The sequence below is a fragment of the Podarcis muralis genome, chromosome 7 (assembly GCF_964188315.1).
Source record: "Podarcis muralis chromosome 7, rPodMur119.hap1.1, whole genome shotgun sequence".
NCBI lineage: Eukaryota > Metazoa > Chordata > Lepidosauria > Squamata > Lacertidae > Podarcis > Podarcis muralis.
Window position 1 is genome coordinate 25,926,783 of NC_135661.1, and position 9,200 is coordinate 25,935,982.

General features: G+C 46.2%; 1 protein-coding gene across 1 annotated transcript in view; it reads left to right on the top strand.

Annotated features, from left to right (window-relative positions):
* LOC114603186 (arylacetamide deacetylase-like 4) overlaps window positions 1-9,200 on the top strand; it is an 84,202-nt gene that overhangs the window by 31,534 nt on the left and 43,468 nt on the right. The window lies entirely within an intron of this gene.

The window sequence follows — 9,200 nt, forward strand, 5'->3', positions numbered from 1 at the left end:
TCAAAGGCCGCTGAGAGATCCAGCAGAACTAGGAAACAGCTCTCACCTTTGTCCCTAGCCCACCGGAGATCATCAACCAGTGCGACCAAGGCAGTTTCAGTCCCATGGTGAGGCCTGGATCCCGATTGGAAGGGATCCAAATGGTCCACATCCTCCAGGCGTGCTTGGAGTTGTTCGGCAACCACCCACTCAATCACCTTGCCCAAGAATGGTAGATTTGAGACTGGGCAATAGTTGGCCAAATTGGCCGGGTCTAAATATGTTTTTTTAAGAAGCGGTTTAATGACCGCCTCTTTCAGCGGGTCTGGGAAGGCTCCCTCACAGAGGGAAGCATTCACCACCCTGCAGAGCCCATCGCCCAGCCTTTCCCGGCTTGGTTTTATCAGCCAGGATGGGCAAGGATCAAGGAGACAGGTGGTTGGTTTCACTTGTCCAAGCAGCCTGTCCACATCCTCAGAGGTAACAGATTGGAATTGATCCCATGTAACAGGACCAGACAGAACTCTAGCACTCTCCCGCCCTGGCCCTGCTCCCATGGTGGAGTCTACCTCCTTCTGAATCTGAGTGACTTTATCTGCAAAATTTTTTGCAAAAGCCAGGTCCCGGTGGTACAGGTGGTTCCGATAGATTGCAAACCACCTGAAAAAGTCTCCTGCTGCTGTTTTCTGCAGATGCAATGGAGACAGCGAAGAAGGCCCTCTTTGCTGTCGCTATCGCCACTTGGTAGGCTGGACATTGAGCTCTAGCCCGTGTCCGGTCTGATTCAGAATGAGTTTTCCGCCACCGGCGCTCTAGCCGTCTCAATGATTGTTTCATCGCCCTCAGCTCCGGGGAAAACCACAGGGCTGTCCGGGCTCCATGCAATTGGAGAGGGCGCTTCGGAGCCAGTCAATAGCCCTGGTTAACTCCGCATTCCAGCGGGCCACCAGGGAATCGGCTGAAAGCGGTGAGACAAAGGCAAAACCTTTGGATAGTGTGGGGAAAGTGGGAAACGACTGCTTTCTAGGCAATGGGCAAGCAGAAAGGTGGATGAGCCCCAAAATAGAACTGCATGACTAGTGGCATAACGTGGGGTGAGGCCACAGGTGCGGTTGCCCTGGGTGCAAAATTTCAACACCCGGTGCTGCCTAAATACAGCTGCATACTTCTGTCACTGGGCTCTGTTGAAAATGGCTTCTCTGTGTGACTTTCCAGATAGCAGAGAGAATCTTCTTCTCTTGTTTCTGAGGCTGTGATCTCTTGGGTGATGCGGACACTGTTAGGCAGCTCCATAGTCCCCACCTCACCCCACACATGGCCCCAGATGCTCGCAACCCACGCTATACCACTGCGTGGGACAGTCTTTGCCGGCATGGTCCTGCTAGCTGGGGATGCTAGAAGTCGTAGCACAAAGCATCCTCCAGAAGTCACATTGATGATCAGCACTGTATTCGAACTGTGGAGGAGAGAGATGTCCCGCCACAAACAAGCGCTCACAAATAGAACTGGAAATTTTTGCACAGATCTCTAGTTATAATACATGAATCCTTCAGGCTGGCTAGCTCAGTAGATAGAGAATGAGATTCTTAATGCTAGGGTCCTGGGTTCGAGTTCCACATTTGGTGAAAGATTCCTGCCTTGCAGAGTGGTGCTTGGGTTTGTGGTCCCTTCCAACTCTACAATTCCGTTTTTCTATGATGGGGTGAATGGGGTTGCACCTCCTAAAACATGTTGCCTGTTTGAACCATTCCTGGCTGGCCAGCCCCCATACAACTAAAAAAATAGCAGAATCATAGAATTTGTAGAACTGGAAGGGACCACAAGGGCCATCTAGTCCAACCCCCTGCAGGAATATTTTGCCCAAGGTGGGGCTCAAGCAGATAACCTTGAGATTAAGAGTCTCATGCTCTAGTGAAGGCTGCCCCACAGAAACTCCAGGTTCAAAGTCCATCCAACTTACCATACGCAAGGATGAGTGTAACATAATGGAAATTAGGAAGAGTTTGAAAGGTCCATCGATTCCTGCAGGGATATCTGTTCTTCGGACATCACGATAAATGAGCACCACCAGGGAAAGCAGGAAGCAGATCATAAATGTCAGCATCACCGTGGAGAGATCCATCTTCCTTCCTGAGAAGCCTTGGAGGGACTGAATAACCGGCTGATTCCTGGCAAGTATTTTCTCTGCTGTCATGCAATTCCAACTTCTGTCGTCGCAATTCTGTAGCAATTGATCACACCCTTGTTTTTCCAGGAATTTCTTATGCAATACTATTCTTTCTTCTGAATAAATAAATAAATGCAATTGTGTGTTCAGTTATGTATGTAAATGGTTTGTATTGAACTTTCAAACTGCATTGCATTGCTTTTGCATTGTGACACTAAATCCTCTGGAAGATTCCCCCCCCCCCCCCGCCTTGCATCTGCCCAATGCTAGGCTGATGAATTTTTTCCTCTTTTCCTTGTGGAGGAGTGGGGTGTGTGGATCCTGCTGGGAGGCCATCTCCTGGGTTGCCCCAATGTCAAGGTTGCAGGTTCATTCCCCATATGAGACAAGTGCATATTCCAGCATTGCAGCGGTTGAACTAGATGTTCCTCAAGGTCCCTTCCAAGTCTATCCTGGCCCTTGTGCATCCTTCCACACATGTAGGGTCTTAGAAGGGCAGTGTAGGGAGAATCTGCTGGCAGAGGTGGTTATAGGGCAGCAAAACTGGTTCAGCTGCACTAGGAGTGCAAGAGGCAGGGGGCGCCGAATTTTAGCATTGCACATGGTGCCGCTGAAATTTGAGAGTCCCAAATCTACCACTGCTGCTAGCGCAAGACACCAGGCCTATTTCAAATAGCCTACTTAGGGATTTACACCATTCTGAGCACTATGTGCTGACCAAAAGCGGAGATCAAGCTTTTTTGGGGAAACATTGTCTGTGGCCATATTTGTGTTTCTATGCAAATAAATTAGAAACTTTTGTCATCTTTGGAACCTAAGTTGTGCTGCCTTTCTTTTCTAGCTTCTGCTTGGAAAATCTGTGAGAATGTTATTTGCCCCCAAAATGGAAAGATGATGGAACCCCGACAAAAGAAGAATGTATACAAAACCTATGGACTGTGCAGGAATGGAAAAACTTACCGTAAGAATATGAAATCAGGATAGTAAACTTTTTAAAAAGGAATGGAAATGGTATATTGAATATTTGCAAACAAATTGAAAACAGAAAAAAACATTGGAAGGACTACTGTGATAAGGTGCAGTTTGAAAAAAATACAGTGGTACTTCAAGTTGCATGCAGGATATATTCCGGAGCTCCAGTCGGATCCCAAGAAATTCACAACCGGAGGTGCTGTTTCTGTGTATGTGTAGCAGTGCGGTAGAGCACTGTAGAGCACTTCTGCACATGCGCGCGTGGTGAAACACAGAAAAAATACTTCTGGGTTTGCCGCGTTCGCATCCTGAAGGATACACAACCAGAGGTGTGTGTATCCAGAGGTACCACTGTATAGATATATGAAAATGACCGCTCCCACATCAAATGGGGGCTCCTTTTGCATGGTCGCACGCAGCCCCCTGGATCCCAGTGTGACTTCTGGTAGTTTAGGCTGGTTTCATACTCCCCAGGCTGGATACCTGGAGGTCTCCTCATACCTCAGCCAATCGCCCAATCCCACCTGGGAAGGCATTGCCAGGGGATTGGCCAGGTAAGGGGAGGGACCGTCCTGCCCACACAATAGAAGGTGAATCTTACCAGCGAAGCGGAAGTTGGCTCCACAGCTTCTCCCACCTTCCCCTCCCTCAGTTAAGTCTTCTTTCGCAGGTTAACCTCTTCTCCACAGGTATGCAGGCGCTGCTACATTAGGGTTACTGTTGAAGGGTTGGAAAGGAATTTTCCTGCCTTGGCAGGTTTTGCTTTCCCCGTAGCAAAACGTCACAACTGGTGGTTTCAGGCCTTGGGCGGAATCCTTTAGTCTATCTTCCTAAATGGGGGTGGGGCATGAAGTTGTGACCCACGCCCCCCTTGCGGTGGTGATACCAGGGTTCCTCGTTAAAGGGGTCTTGAGGGGGAGGCATTGGCCATATGCCGAGAGTTTGTCATTGCTCTCCCCTCCAAAGGCAGTGAAACGGGGGCGGGGGCTCTCTCTGCTTGAACATATGTTCTCCAGAGCCAGCCCAATCCCCACACATTCTGGATACCCCGGAAGTCTCCCAGATCCCTGGCTGGGGACTGGGAAGTATAAACGCCCAATGCCTGAGCCAAGGTCTCCCTACATCTGAAACTTAATAAAGTTGTGGCCAATTTTAATCCCATAGCATGTTGTCTTGAGTCATTATTCTGCTCAGGCGTCACCTCATGTTGGGGGGACTCTGCCTGTCCACGCAATAGATGAATAAAAGAATGATTTAATATAACTTAGAATATGCAGGGAATGGTGATTAAAAAAACGAACCGCAGAAAGAGGAGGAAGGAAGTCGAGATTTGAAATGTCTGAATTATTGCTAAATTACTACTGAAATGTACATAAATGAAAATCATTTTTAAAAAGAAAGATCTTAAACCAGGCATTCCCAATCTGAAGCCTTCCAGATGTTTTGGCCTACAACTCCCATGATCCCTAGCTAACAGGACCAGTGGTCTGGGATGATGGGAATTGTAGTCCAAAACATCTGCAGGGCCAAAGGTTGGGGATGCCTGTTCTAAACCATTCTGAATCTTAAAGTTTGCCTACCCTGATTTCAAAGTAACAAGTGGAAAGAACTGGATTGTATCAGCAGGGAATATATCACAGAGACATTGCCTTTCTGGGTGCTTCTACTTCTAGATATTCTGAAGGTTTCAGGGCTACAGTAGTTACACACAAGAGGGTCTTTTAAGATGCTGATAAATTGGTGGGTACGAACCAATCCATTCCTGAATCTTCCAAGTGTTCCAAGAGTTGTGAGTCTGTAAGTGACACATTGTTTTCATAACAGTCTTGCAGACAATGGAGTCCCACTTTGGAAAGAGTAGTAGATATTGAACCTAAAATTGTGATATATAAGGAAGCGGGACTAAGGGTGAGGGTATGGATGCTAGTTTCTTATCAACTGTGCCACACCTCTGTATGTGAAAGGGTTGGATAAAAACTTCTATATTGACCTCATTTGGGGCAATAAGGGGAACCTCTTAGTGGGAGGGAAGTGGAATCTTGTGCCTCCAACACAACCCTAGACGTTAGCAAGTCTGTAGAAATCATAGGAATGATTTGCTGCAGCTGTAAGGAGTCGACATACATTGGTATGTGATCGGACTCCCCAGCCTCCCAAACTGGTTTTATAATGCAACAGTGAGGAAGATAGCCTGGACTATCTGGATTGAAATATAAGCCTATTAAGAAGGTGTTGCCAAGAGGTAAGGCTGTTACACCATCTTAACAAAACAATGAGGTAAAGATGGGACATATCCAACACATGTCATGAATCCAGAGGAAGAGTAATGTTTTTGGCATGACCTGTGAATATAAGTTGCATTCAATTCTGTGGGCCTGAAATGAACAGATCCAAATTAGTTGTTTTGTTTAACTTGAATGGGTTTACACGGCACAGGAGCAATGCTGGTTGCAATTTTATGAGATGAGGATTTGGTAATGTAAGGTGTGTTCATTTGCAACAGGTAATTAGTGCTCTCCTTCTTGCTCTTGTCAGATAAGCTAAAGGTCTACCTCCCACTCACCTTACAAGAGGCAGAAAAAGTTGTAATGAAAGGGAATATGACTGCACAGCTTTCCAATGGTTTAGCCTCATAGAAACCCTGCAGGGTGGGTTAGGCAGATGGGGCTGTTAATCAAGCACATTTGTACAGTCTGAGATCTAGTTCTCAGACCCTTCCAATGAAAAGGTTTAGCAAACCAATCGAACTGCACATCTGTATAGAAGTAACATCAATTAACATACATATATATCCCAATGAAGTAGACTTTAAGGTATAGGGTTCCTGAGTCGTTTAGGGCTTTAAGCACTAACCTTAAGGCAGCCCTGTTCAGGGAAGTTTTTAATATGTAATGCTGTACTGTTTTTAACACTTGATTGGGAGCCGCCCAGAGTGGCTGGGGAAACTCAGCCAGTTGGGTGGGGTATAAATAAATTATTATTATTATTATTATTATTATTATTATTATTATTATTATTACCTGAGCCCCCTGAATCGAGCCCGGAAATGAACTGGCTCTCAAAGCAGCTGTTTTAAAACTGGGGTTTTATGTAAGGAATATCAAGGAATACTGCCTTTTAAGATAATGGAATGTGTTGCTTTTTCAGACCTTGCGAAAGCTGCAACTGCTGAAAGAATGCTGAGACTGATAGGTCACAAGATAACAGAGAACACACATTTAGCCAAAATTCGTGGTTAAAAAGTTTGTAAGTCACATAGCCTGTGGTTGGGACCTAGACACGAAGCCTGTTTGCACCTGTGATTAGAACAGCTGGTAGTCAAAATGTGGTTTGCCCTTTTAGCTTCATAAGATATAAAACTCGGTTATGCTTGCATTTGAAACAAATAGTGGTGTAACACGTGTAACTAGAACAACTTGTGGTTAGAATACTTATGTAAATAGACAAATGTTAAGGGACTTTTGACCATATTTGTACAATGATAATCTTGGGGATTGGGCGTCGAGGGTCTGGAGAGGGGGAGATGTAAACAAAGGAGGAGAATTTAGTATTTTAATTGGGCGGTCGTGATAGGCTGTGACTTTTGCAGGCCCCTACCCAGTGGGCAGCAGAGGAAGGAACTTTGCGCTCGGTGAAAGGATAAATGCCTGCATTGTGCTGACCTGAGATGTGCCTACTTTGGACACCCATTCTTGCAGCTATGTTTTTGTAATCAATAAACTTTTGCTGCTTCACCAATTTTACTCAGACTTTATTTCAAAGGCCGTTGGGACCGGTTTTTATATCTCATGTTTTATGAGATCTAAATGGAACCCCAGCTAGTAATCTGCTGTCACCAGAAGAGCCAGAGGCTAGGTGAAGCAAGGGTCCTAAGAGCTCAGTCTTAGAGTGTGTGTGCAGCAGGTTCGAAATTCTGTCCCTGGCTAACCATTATTGGTTCCAACTAACAGGATTTAAGTTGTTCTGGGATCAGGGGCATATGAAGGGGGGCGGAGGGGGCGGTCTGGCCCGGGTACCACGCAGGGGGGTGACATGATGGCCCGCTGCCTCCCCCCAGCTGTAGAGCAGCCGAGGGCAGTCCGTATGGGATGCTGCGAGTGCGCAGTCCGTACAGATGTCACATGTGTGCCACTGGGCGGTTTGCCCTGCCCCTTGGCGTCCCACCCCGGGTGCCAGAGAGTGTTCCTCCACCACTGTCTGGGATAAGGCCAAGTTAGTCAAACCACAGCATTGCAATGGTATACTTTGCACCCTTCCTTCCCCACTATTTGTCAATGATGAATTGGACTGCATTTCAAGGTGATTTCAAGGTCCTTGAAAGTTTGACCTGTAGTGGATCACAGGAGAATGGGATCAAACATTCCCTCGCTTGTTGACCTGATATGGAGAGAGTTGAAAGACTAACTTGGGTTTGGTTATAAGCCTCCCCATGGTGGGTGTAATGAAATGAGTTCAGTTTACTCAACAGGTCTTACTTATGTCACACGTGGAATCATTCTGCGCAAGTGCTCCTTCTTATTGCTAAATGTTTCACCTCTTGCAGACGTGGCTGGAATTTTGTTTCGACAGTTGCTGGATTTCACAAGAAGAGAGAGAGAGAATCTGACAATGTGTTCAATACAGCCATACCTTGGAAGTCGAACGGAATCTGTTCCAGAAGTCTGTTTGACTTCCAAAACTTTCGGAAACCAAGGAAGCTCTTGCAGCCAATCGGAAGTCACAGAAGCCGCGTCGGACATTCGGGTTCCAAAGAACGTTCGCAAACCAGGACACTCACTTCTGGGTTTGCGGCATTCAGGAGCCAAAACATTCAACTCGCAAGGCGTTTGGGATCAAAGGTATGTCTATATTCATTAGGCTATAAGTAAAGGTAAAGGTACCCCTGCCCATACGGGCTGGTCGTGTCTGACTCTAGGGTTGTGCGCCCATCTCCCTTAAGAGGCCGGGGGCCAGCGCTGTCCGGAGACACTTCCGGGTCATGTGGCCAGCGTGACGAAGCTGCTTTGGCGAGCCGGTACCAGCGCAGCACACGGAAACGCCGTTTACCTTCCCGCTAGAAAGCGGTACCTATTTATCTACTTGCACTTAGGGGTGCTTTCGAACTGCTAGGTGGGCAGGAGCTGGGACCGAAAGACGGGAGCTCACCCCGCCGTGGGGATTCGAACCGCTGACCATGCGATCGGCAAGTCCTAGGCGCTGAGGTTTTATCCACAGCGCCACCCGCGTCCCCATTAGGCTATATCCAATGTTATATCACAGCCAGGGAAGACCCACTGACAAAAATGGATATGGGTAACTCAGGCCCATTAATTTCAAGGAGTCTACTCTGCTTAGCTAGCTGGCTGGCCACTACTGCAGCCCGTGTTTTGTTAGCCCAAAAATGGAAAACGAGCGAGGCAACTTAAGCTGACAGAATATTGCGCAGCTTTCAAACTTAACATATAGAATAAAAGAACAATAAGAACATCTGTTTAGAGAAGATTGGAACATGTTTATTGAATATATGGGAGGGTTGTGTACACTTAGAAACGTTGCCAGCATTAAGATGAATTCAACAGTGTAAATAAGTTTTGATGGATGTAATTATGGAATACTGAATGGTTTAGTTTATGTAAAAAATGCAGATATTTATGATATGCAAAATGAACCTTGGAAAGAGAAGAAGGGGGAGTCATTGATATTTTAAGGATGTTTAAATGAGTATTCTAAATTGTAAAATTTATATATATATATGAATGAACTTAAATGCCTACATCCCACTAGATGGCCCACCAGGGGCCATCAATGGGTCCAACAGCAGAGGAAGACAAAGAGGAAGAAGTTGTCCTCTTCTCTCTCACTAACACTAGAACTCAGGGGCATCCTATGACGCTCTGTGTTGGGAGATTCAGGACAGACAAAAGAAAGTAGAAAGGAAAGAGCATTATTGATTAAAATAAAGCAGGCATAGCTTAAGTTGTCATCAAACCAGTTCACAAAGACCCTTGTGGTCAGATAGAATTCCTAAGCGTTTGTTGCTTACTGGTTTGAGAAGGAAGTATGCAGTTAACCTGTGAAGCTGGCTACTGCAAGGGGTAGTGAT